Genomic DNA, 11117 nt, shown 5'->3' with positions numbered 1-11117 from the left:
CTCTGTCCAGACCCTATCTCCATGTAAGGTCACATTCTGAGTCACTGGGGGTTCATATCTTTTGGGGGAGTACAATTCAACCGTAAGAATGCACTAGAAACATCTGTTTAAGAATCATTAAACAGGGCTTCCCCGGTGGCACAGCAGTTGAGAGTCCGCCTGCCGGTGCAGGGGACACGGGTTCGTGCCCTGGTCCGGGAAGATCCCACATGCCGCGGAGCGGCTGGGCCCGTGAGCCATGGCCGCTGAGCCTGCGCGTCCGGAGCCTGTGCTCCGCAACGGGAGAGGCCACAACAGTGAGAGGCCCACGTACCGGGAAAAAAAAAAAGAATCATTAAACAGACCATGCAAACTATGTACTGGCAAATTCCATTGTTTGACTTCTAACATGTTGCCTGACCAGACTCGCTGAGGGACCCTGCTGCTGCAAAGCATGGAGACCCTAGATAGCACACACTCTTCAAAGAATCACGAGCCCGATAAGAAGTAGTGGTTCTCCAATGACCCTCCCACCCCACCACCCACCCCCACTGAAAAAAAATCCCATGATGAGAGCTGGGGCCAGAACCCACAGCATCTGGGAGATTGTTCCGGAATATGCAAAGGCAGTGCTGCTGTTAGAATGCTGAGCCCCAGGGGAGGCCGTGACATGGGGAACCTGGACCAGGGGCTTTGGCGTTGGTCAAGGTCTGTGGATAAGGGCTGAAGTGACCCTGAGAGAGTGGTGTCCCCGTCTCCAAGCAGAAGCAGAAGAAAGTCCCCCCTCTGGAGTAAAGTGTCCCCAGTTGAGGTTAACAGGAGTCACTCAGATTCACATGAAGCAAAAAGGGGACTTCCCTGGTGGTCCAATGGGTAAGACTCCATGCTCCCAATGCAGGGGGCCCGGGTTCGATCCCTGGTCAGGGAACTAGATCCTGCATGTGTGCCGCAACTAAGAGTCTGCGTACCACAACTAAGAATTCCCCACACCACAACTACAGAGGATTCCGCGCACCACGACTAAAGATCCTGCATGCTGCAATTAAGACCTGGCACAGCCAAAATAAATAAATATATAAGTAAATAATAATTTTCTTAAAAAGATGGGGACTTCCCTGGTGGCGCAGTGATTAAGAATCCGCCTGCCAATGCAGGGGACATGGGTTCAAACTCTGGTCAGGGAAGATCCCACATGCCGCGGAACAACTAAGCCCGTGCGCCACAACTACTGAGCCTGTGCTCTAGACCCCACGAGCCACAACACTGAGTCCATGTGCCACAACTACTGAAGCCCGAGTGCCTAGAGCCTGTGTTCCGCAACAGAATCTCAGAAAGAGAAAATACAGAGAATGGCAAAGAGGCAACATTTAAATAGACGGCAGAGGCACTGTTTCAAAACTGATGAAAAACTGAAACCTATGGATACATGAAGCTTGTCTGGATAAGCTGGGTAAATTAAAAGTGGTCACAACTGGCTGCAATATTTCAAAACTACAGAACATGGAAGTGCAAGGGAAGATCTTAAAAGCAGTCAGAGAAAGCGGCGATCGCTACAAAATAACAACAATTAGAATGAGAAGTGGACTTTTCAACAGCATCAATGGAAGCCAAAGCCAATATAATTGTATCTTCAGATTTTTGAGACAAAATAACTTTCAAACTAGAATTCTATGCTCAGTAAAACTCTCTTTCAGTAATGAAGGTGAAATGAAGTCAAGTGTGGATACAAACTGAGAATCTGCCATCGAGATACCTGAACTACGCTGTACGTCAGAAGTTAACACAACATTGTAACTCAACTATACTTCAATAAAAAAGAAGAAAGGATACCTGAACTAAAAGTATCGTTAAAGTACATGCTTCGAGAAGAAGGAAAATGGCCCTAGAGGGATAGTCTGAGATGCAAGAACAAATGATAAACAAAAAGGTGAACATAACTTTTGGACTTGTGTTGACTTAGCTAAGCTGGAACTATATTTCCAAGAACTTCCTTCCCTGCATGGATCCAGGTTAGCGTGGGCCAGAAGAGACATTTTGCAAGAGACTTTTAGAAAGCAAATGTGAAGCAGCAGCCCTTTTCAGTTCAAATAAGAAGTGCTGTCCAGACAAACCAGACAGCATGGATAACCAGAGAAATATCTCCTAACAATTAGTAACTGCTTGTGCCCGGGGTGCATATTCAGTGCAGGGACGGGCGGAAAACAAACAAACAAACAAACAAAAACACTGGTGAGATGTTACCATCCTTCCTGGAAAAATGCTATGCACGCCCCCTTCCTGACCTTCTAATGAAAAGCAGTGTTTCACATGAAAGAATGCTCAACATTATTAATCATTAGAGAAATGCAAATCAAAACTACAATGAGGGCTTCCCTGGTGGCGCAGTGGTTGAGAGTCCGCCTGCTGATTCAGGGGACACGGGTTCGTGCCCCGGTCTGGGAAGATACCACATGCCGCGGAGCGGCTGGGCCCGTGAGCCGTGGCCCCTGAGCCTGCGCGTCCAGAGCCTGTGCTCCGCAACGGGAGAGGCCACAACAGTGAGAGGCCCGCGTACCGCAAAAAAAAAAGACATTGTAAAGCAATGGAAAAGAAAATGGTGTGATATTGGGACAAGGATTGACAATCTAGCAACGGAGCAAAACAGACAGCCCAGGAATACCATGCATACATAATATTTGATATATGATAGAAGTAGCTTTACAGATCTGTAGGGGAAAGGAGGAAGAAAATCAAAGAATGGTACTTGGGCAAATTGCTCAACCGTACGGAACCCCAAACAAATGAGACTGAATCCCTAAGTCAAACAATTCCCAAAGGCAGTTTTAGATATATTAGGTTGTAGGAAAGAAAAGCAATGCTTTGAGAAGATATATAGAATACTACCTACCTAATCTTGGAGTAGGGAAGAAATCCTTAAATAAATATTAATACATTTGACTACATTCTGTCAAACATACAAAGTTCTGTTCATCAAAAGATGCATGGGAAAAGATAAGCCAAAAACTAAAAGATATTTGCAAGATATATAAATGACAAAAGATTAGTGTCTAAAATATTAAAGAATTCCCCCATCTTGAAAAGAAAAATACAAACAATTCTATAATATTTAAAGTGAGCAACAAACATGAATATGTATTCCACCAGGGAGGAGAAAATAAAGGGCGAATTAATATATGAAAAGATGCTCAGTAATAATAAGAGGAATGTAAATTAATTCAGTTTCTTTGGAAAACCATTTTCCATTATTTTGGAGAGTTGAACATTTGTGTATTTTATGATCCAAGAGTGAACTCTTGCATGGGACCAGGAGACGGCAGCTCTCTTTGCAATAACCGCCAACAGAGGTTATCCATCTAAACTCTCGTCCAGAGAATAGTAGGTTCGTTCATTGATTAGAGCACAATGGTGAAACACACAGCAACACAAATGATTTTTAGAAACATAACTGAATGAAAAACATCAAGTCTCAGAAGATAGGATTCTATTTTTATAAAGCTCAAAAACTATGAAGAAAAAATAGCAAACACAAAATTCAGGATAGAAGTTGCTTCCGGGAGGGAGGCAGGGAATACATAGGGGAGGAAGACAGCTGGATACAGATGGTGGGTAATGTGTTGTAGTACTCAGGGTGTGAGTGGTAGGTTCACAGCTGTTTGTTATACTTTGTAGCTTACATACATGTTACACATGTTCTTTTCTATGTACCACTAAGACATTAAGGGTATATTAGAGGTTAAAAATGTAAGAGGGGGAGGGATAAATTAGGAGGTTGGGATTAACATATACACACTACTATATATAAAATAGGGAACCAACAAGGACCTACTGTATAGGACAGTGAACAATACTCAATATTTTGTAATAACCTCTAAGGGAAACAAATCTGAAAAAGAATATATATATTCACCTGAAACTTTGCTGTACACCTGAAACTCACACAACATTGTAAATCAACTATACTTCAATTTTAAAAAGTTTAAAAGTCAGTTTCCATGGGAGATTCATATTCTCCAGTCTTCAGAACTTTGCGTTCATTTTGTGTTAATTATTTGATCTATTATGCTAAGAGAGCATTGGCACCCTCCCTTGGGTCAATTTGTACATTTTTGGAAATGAAGAGAGTCTCCCGGCTCCAGAATGGCCATGGCAGGACTGAGGGCTGACATTTCCTGTCTCCATAATAATTGGAGGAGGAGGATTTTCTGAGAGGGAGTGACTTCTATGCTTTGCAGTGCCCAAGGCTGCAGTCCGTGAATGTGACCTTAATATGTTTTCTCGACTCTTCTGGCTGACGGACGTGATAGAAATGGGGTTTTCCGGGATGAGGTTGTGGATTGGTGAGCCTGGCCTGGGAGAAGAAAGACCAAGGCAGAAATCCAAGTAAGCGCTGTTGTGGCGAGAGACTTGGAACCCTCTTCCCAACCTGTAAACTTTGGGACTTTCCTCCTTTGAAATTCTGCCTAATGTTCCATTTCCCCAGAAGCTGGTGCAGTAAACCCGCACAATAGTCCTGGTTTGGAGGTTTGTCTTTAGGAGCAACAAGGAATGGACAAAAGGAAGGAAGGGGGGCCAACCAGGAAGGGAAAAGGGGGAGGGGGAGGAAAGTGAAGCCGGTGACAAGCTGGGGGGAGGCTGTGAAGAGAGTGAAAGCAGGGGAGGCGCCTGGCGCAGTGAGTGAAAACATGGCTCCTGTCTCCATCACTTCCTAGCTGGGTAACTTGGGTAAAAGACTCAGTTTCCTCCTGTATAAAATGGACTCACGATAATAGTACCTCCCTTTGTCATAGGGTTTGTGAAAATAAGGAAATATATCTTGTACATTCCCTGGCATACAGCACGCACCCAAAAAATGCAGACTTAATAAAAAGAAGACCACCTAAAAAGAAGTCACTAAGCCTTAACACAAACTCTGAGCATTTGAGCTGGGGCCCATGGTCCAGCGGGGAATGGGGTGCAGTGCAGGTTGGCTGGAGTCTGGAGGGAATCGCAGACACTGTGATCATATTTTCCCACCCCACTCCACCCACCCCGTCCTACGACAATTCCCTCAAGGAAGAAAGATGCCCTTATAAACATGAAACCGCCCAAGCACTGTGCTGGAGACGCGGTTATTACTGTTAAGTGGACTTTTATGAGCCATGTCCTTTTCCTCTCCTGCCTGTCCAGAATACATCAGGAGGTTTCCGGTAAGGCTGGTTTGACTTTTTCACCCATTTGACATTAAACAGTGTACACTTGGACCCAAATAACACCCGTTGGGATGTTTGGTGGCGTTGGTCCGGGGCTTATGTCCTTCCTGTTTGGAAATTGGGGGCTTTGAGAAGGAACATTAGCTCCTGTGGATGCTGAAGTCTTATAACCTCAGAAACCTGGGCGACTGGAATCCTGGAATCCCCATGACTGAGTCACAGAACGTCTGAAGATCAGGTTGGTGTTTGGAAGAGGCGGGTGGGGCAGAGGCTTCCCAAACAACAAACCAACGTGGGACGGATGAGATGAAAGTCGTACAAAAAGGACAAAATATTTCTGCAACCTGAAGCCAAAAGATACCTGGTGATGTCCCATCAGTGGTGCTACCTGCCCCCTTGTCCCAGGGAAAGCAGAGGTCATCTGGTAGGGACCACTGCTGCCAGCCTTCTGGGAATGGGTGGCCAAAGGATGAAGCCAGATGAAGCCAGATGAACCAGACTTTCCTCTGAATATCTCGTCAAGGCTGTTAGCACCTGTCCTGCAGAGTTAAGGAAAGATGCAAAGGAAGTCAATGGAAAGTCTGCAAATATCAACAGCTGGAAAGTGTTAAGATCTCTTCCCAAAGGCGAAAAGTAAAGTTCTTTTGGAAAAATATAATTTTTTTGGTAATAAGTAAATAAAAATAAGTAAAATATTTTTTCTATGCACTGAAAGCATCCACTTCTATCAGGTGAATGGTTCAAAGATTAAAATATACTTGAGGAATAGCAAATGATTTGCTTGACTTAATCTGACCGTATGGAAAAGGTAAATTTGCTCCCAGTCAAAAACATCAAGGATATGGACCTAGAGATTATCACACTAAGTGAAGTAAATCAGACAGAGAAAGACAAATACCATTCGATATCACATATATGTGGAATCTAAAATATGAACTTACTTACAAAACAGAAACAGACTCACAGACATAGAAAACAAATTTATGGTTACCAAAGGGAAAAGGGAGTGGGGGAGAGATAAATTAGGAGTTTCGGACTAGCAGATACAAACTACTGTATATAAAATAGATAAACAACAAGGTCCTACTGTATAGCACAGGGAACTATATTCAGTATCCTGTAATACACCACAATGGAAAAGAATATATATGTGTGTGTGTGTGTGTATATATATATATATATGTAACTGAATCACTTGACTGTACACCAGAAACTAAAACAACATTGTAGATCAACTATACTTCAATTTTAAAAAGGCTGTACTGAGATATACACTCAAAAACTGTATAGACAAATCAAAATTAAATTAGAGAAAATTCTAGAATGTGACCTACAGAAAAGGAAGGAAGAAAAAAGACAGAGAAACAAAAAATAAAATAAAACCGAAACAAAAACATCCAGGATCATATATTGAGCACGTCCTTCTGCCCAGGGCCAGCTCTAAGCACATTCCATGGATCACCGCACTGAACTTTCCAAGTGGTCCCGTGTAAAAAGGAAAATAGCACCCCCAGTTTGGAAATGAGGAGACGGAGGTATGGAGAGACTGAGTAAGCCGTTTGAAGTCTCGCTGACAGCAGCATTTGGACCCAGGCAGTCTGTCTCTTTCTTTTAAACACTCCTGATCGTACCACGAGAGCATCTGCCTTTGTTTTTGGAATCCAGTTCTTTGAATGCTTCAGTTCCTTCCAATATTTTCCCTTAATTTTTGAAACATCATATTTTCTCCTGTCAAACTCGAGGACTGCACCATTCCTGGGTTTCTTGACATCGTGATGGGGTTAGAGAGAGGTCCACTGTAATTCCTATAACGTTGAGTTGTGGATGCTTGCCATGTTTGGACCAAGTTCGAGATCTTATTTTTACCTCTGGTCTAGTGTCAGAATCTCCTTGGTTAGGCAGAGGAGGCTACTGGCTTCAAATCCACACCAAATGTGCTCTCGTGGGGAATGGCATCGCAAAAGGGCTTCCTCCAACTGTTCCTTGGAGTTGTTGCATTTGAAGATCATGAAATTTAAAGAATATCTTGACCCTTGGGCTTTCAGTAGCGTGTCAGAGGATAAACCTACCTCCAAATACTTATCCTGGTCTCTGCATGCAGACACCCAGAAGCCGGGTGGCCCTTCTGGTGGCACGTGGGTCTGTTGTAGGAACAGAAATAAACCAGAGAAATAATGATCACGATGAGTATTTCTTGAACTTTTATCATGTGCCTGACACTGATCTAAGCGCTTACCATCCATCAGCACCTTCCCTCTTTGTGACACCCAGTGAAGTTCAAGAATTGGAGATATAGGGGTCTGTTAGGAGTTTTGCCCCCAGTCTCAAGCTGGGGAGCAAATGGCTCCAGGGGAAGAACATTTCTCCTTTGTGATCCAGTGTTTCTTTCTGTCTTAGAGTTCTGAGAATTTGTTCTTTTGCATGGAGGATGAGGTTACATTACCTTGGGGAATAAACTTGTCTTTGATGACAACTCCAGGCAGTGGCTGGAACTCGCTGCTTCCTAGGGGCCCGAGGTCTTCCATTAACTAGCCCAAGTGGTGGCCTCACGGGTCAGGGTAGAGAGCAGTGGCCCTGAGAGCCAGAAGCTCCAGGCCAGACCACGCTCCCTTCCCCCTCCTCGTCACCTCGGCTTATCAATTTACAGCAAGAAATATAATTGCGGGGACACGAAACACTTGCAATCTCTATCCAGTATTCTCTCCGAGCCATCCTGGGGAGATGAATTCTAATCCTCAAGGTCTGGAATGGGGAGATAAGTGGGTGATTAGCATGTTTAATTATTTAGCGTGATGGTTGATGGTGTTCATCTCACAGGAGAGATCTGTGCCTTAGTTTCCCCAGGGTCCAATCCTCTGAATAGGACTTAGATGGCTTTGGACTCCATAGCTGCCCTTGTCTGTCTGCCCTGCCAAGGGCTCTACGCCTCCTTCCTGATGGGCCCAGCTGTCTTTAGATACATTAGCAGTTTCAGTGACCAGGAAGCTTTTGGTTCTCCTTTCTTGCCCTGTTCATAAATAATACATATTGAGGGCTTCCCTGGTGGCGCAGTGGTTAAGAATCTGCCTGCCAATGCAGGGGACATGGGTTCGAGCCCTGGTCAGGGAAGATCCCGCATGCTGTGGGGCAACTAAGCCCGTGTGCCACGATGGCAGAGCCTGTGCTCTAGAGCCCTCGAGCCACAACCACTGAAGCCCGCCTGCCTAGAGCCTGTGCTCTGCAACAAGAGAGGCCACCGCAATGAGAAGCCCGTGCACTGCAAGGAAGGGTAGCCCCCGCTCGCCGCACTTAGAGAAAGCCCGTGTGCAGCAACAAAGACCCAACGCAGCCAAAAATAAATAATTAAAAAAATAATACATGTTGAAAAATGAGAAACTACAGGGGCTTCCCTGGTGGCGCAGTGGTTGAGAGTCTGCCTGCTGATGCAGGGGACGCGGGTTCGTACCCCGATCCGGGAAGATCCCACATGCCGCGGAGCAGCTGGGCCCGTGAGCCGTGGCCGCTGAGCCTGCGCGTCCGGAGCCTGTGCTCCACAACGGGAGAGGCCACAACAGTGAGGCCCGCGTACCGCAAAAAAAAAAAAAAAAATTAGAAACCACAGCTAAGCAAAAGAGGTAAACAAAAATCACCCATAGTCCTAGCCAGAGAAAAAAACTTTTGACATTTTTTGATGTATGCCCTTCCAGTCTTTTCCTTTTATATTTTTATATTTCCTCTTATATTTGCAAAAATACATGATTTATAATTTGAGGACAAAAAGTATTATTTTTCAACCAGCATTTTCACTTACCAGTACATTGAGAACATATTATTATTCATGAGTATGCCCCATAATTGATTGACAGGGAACTTTGCACAATACTCTGTAATAACCTAAATGGGAAAAGAATTTGAAAAAGAATAGATACATGTATATGTATAACTGAATCACTTTGCTGTACACCTGAAACTAACACAACATTGTTAATCACCTCTACTCCAATATAAAATAAAAATTTTTTAAATAAATAAAATTTTAAAAAATTTTTTAAAAAATAAAAAAACAAGGGATTCCCTGTTTAGGATTCCCTGTTTAGGCTAAGGATTCCCTTAGCCATAGGAATTCAGTGATGGTTTTTTTTTGGGGGGGGGGGGGCAAGTAGGCAAGATTTTTTAAAATTGTATCTCCTTCAAATATACAATAAATATATAAAATATATAGGATATAACTTGCCATTATAAGTGCACAATTTATTGACATTAATATGAAATTCATCTTTTGATTGGACAACCCAGCCCCTTTCCAACCCACCCTGCCACACACATTTCCTTATTTTCCTCCTGTATCGATGACCTGCCTGTGCTGGTTATTAAGCTATTGTCTCTCAGCAACAAATAGGTCCTTCTGTCCTCTGCTTTGTTGCCATTTTGAGCCTGGGACTCCCCAACCACATTTCTGCTTTTTCAGCTGGTACCCTCTTAGTGTCTGTTAACGGGGACCCAAGAGAGATGCTTTGAGGCTGGAGGAGGAAGAAAGGACTTGCCCCTTCCTGCCTCCTAGCTGTTCTCATGAGCCTCACTCTGGGGACTCTACCTCACCCCAGCCGTGGCAATTCTTTCCTCTCCATTTTGTGGTTTTTCCAGCACTGGCAGGACCAGCTTCATTGGGCAACTCTGCCCCCGACCTCCCAAGACACTGGCACCAGCTGAACAGTGTCCCTTCTTCAGGTGTCTGAGCTTCACCTGAATGGGGTCCCTTCTCTCAGTTCCTATGTTTTTATAATTCCAAGCTCTTCCCTTTTTTCCCCAAGCACTTGGGCTGGTAGCTACATTCTACAGTTGCTACCTCCATGATACCTTAAAGTTCTCGCTCTCTCTTTTTAACCTCTTAGTTACCAGGTTAACAACTTTATACTTAACAATTATTTATGTCAGATTCTCTCTGGTCAAATAAATCGTGTGATTTCTTTTTTTTTAATTTATTTTAAACATTGTAAAGCAACTATACTCCAATAAAAATTAATTAAAAAGTAAGACAAATGAATCAAAATAAAGTTTATTTTATCGACGTATAGTTGATTTACAATGTTGTGTTTGTTTCTGCTACACAGCAAAGTTAAATATGTAATTTCTGTCTCTGGATCGGACCTTGACTTATACAATAAATATAAATTAATTTTATTTATTGCATTGTCATTTTCTGGGACTCAGAAAGTCTGTATTCCAGACCTGATTCTACCATTAGTATATAAAGTAGCTAGTATATAAAGTATATAGCATATAAAGTAATTAAGTAAACAATTCCTCCGCTTGTCCTCTCACTCTGCTGTCATCCTCTTGGGATACAAAGTTCTACCTACTAGACTGCTCTTATTTCCAGGCTATATTAATACTAATACTAATACTACTCATTTATTATGAGTTTTTTATGTGCCACATAGTTTCTTAGTTGAATGTTCTAATTTAGTCCTCAAAACAGCTTCATAAAGAAGACACTAGTCTTTACTTTATAAACAAAGACATTGATACACAGAGAGGTTAGAAGATGGCAGCGCCCAAGGACTCACAGCTCTAGGTGGCAGGGACGGAAATCAATCCCAGGTAGATGGACTCCAGAATCCAGGTACTTCACCTGTTGGCTGTGGGACTGTAGAAAGAAACAGGCTCTGAACCACAGCTCTGCCACTCATGTGATGAGTGACCAAGAGGCTGAGGTACTGGATGGATTGGATCTTGGAAATGATGCCCTAAGGAGTGGAGGGAAGGAGACAGCAAACCAGGTCCTCAAGCCATCAGTGATTGACAGGGGTCGATTGTAGCATCAGCAGATGCCAGCAACATGGAAGGAAGCTGGGTAGAGTCTGATGCCGTGAACTTCAAATGAGCTGGGGATTTTAGAAGACAGGAATGGGAGAAAAAGTCCTCTGCTGGAGAGAGCTGGAGAGGAAGCAAATGTCCTCAGGGGAGGGC

The 11117-nt window shown here is 43.5% G+C and overlaps 1 long non-coding RNA gene across 1 annotated transcript; it reads right to left on the bottom strand.

The window, feature by feature from the left end:
- Positions 1–3911: 3911 nt before the first annotated feature.
- On the bottom strand, positions 3912–10771 carry LOC116760720. The gene is made up of 5 exons (XR_004351819.1): positions 10715–10771; positions 8959–9041; positions 7612–7910; positions 7238–7309; positions 3912–5707 (listed from the first exon to the last, which is right to left on the bottom strand). It is a non-coding gene; the product is annotated as an uncharacterized LOC116760720 (long non-coding RNA).
- Between the last annotated feature and the right edge of the window lie 346 nt (positions 10772–11117).

The sequence above is a fragment of the Phocoena sinus genome, chromosome 10 (assembly GCF_008692025.1).
Source record: "Phocoena sinus isolate mPhoSin1 chromosome 10, mPhoSin1.pri, whole genome shotgun sequence".
Classification (NCBI taxonomy): domain Eukaryota; kingdom Metazoa; phylum Chordata; class Mammalia; order Artiodactyla; family Phocoenidae; genus Phocoena; species Phocoena sinus.
This window is presented reverse-complemented; position numbering and strand designations above follow the sequence as displayed.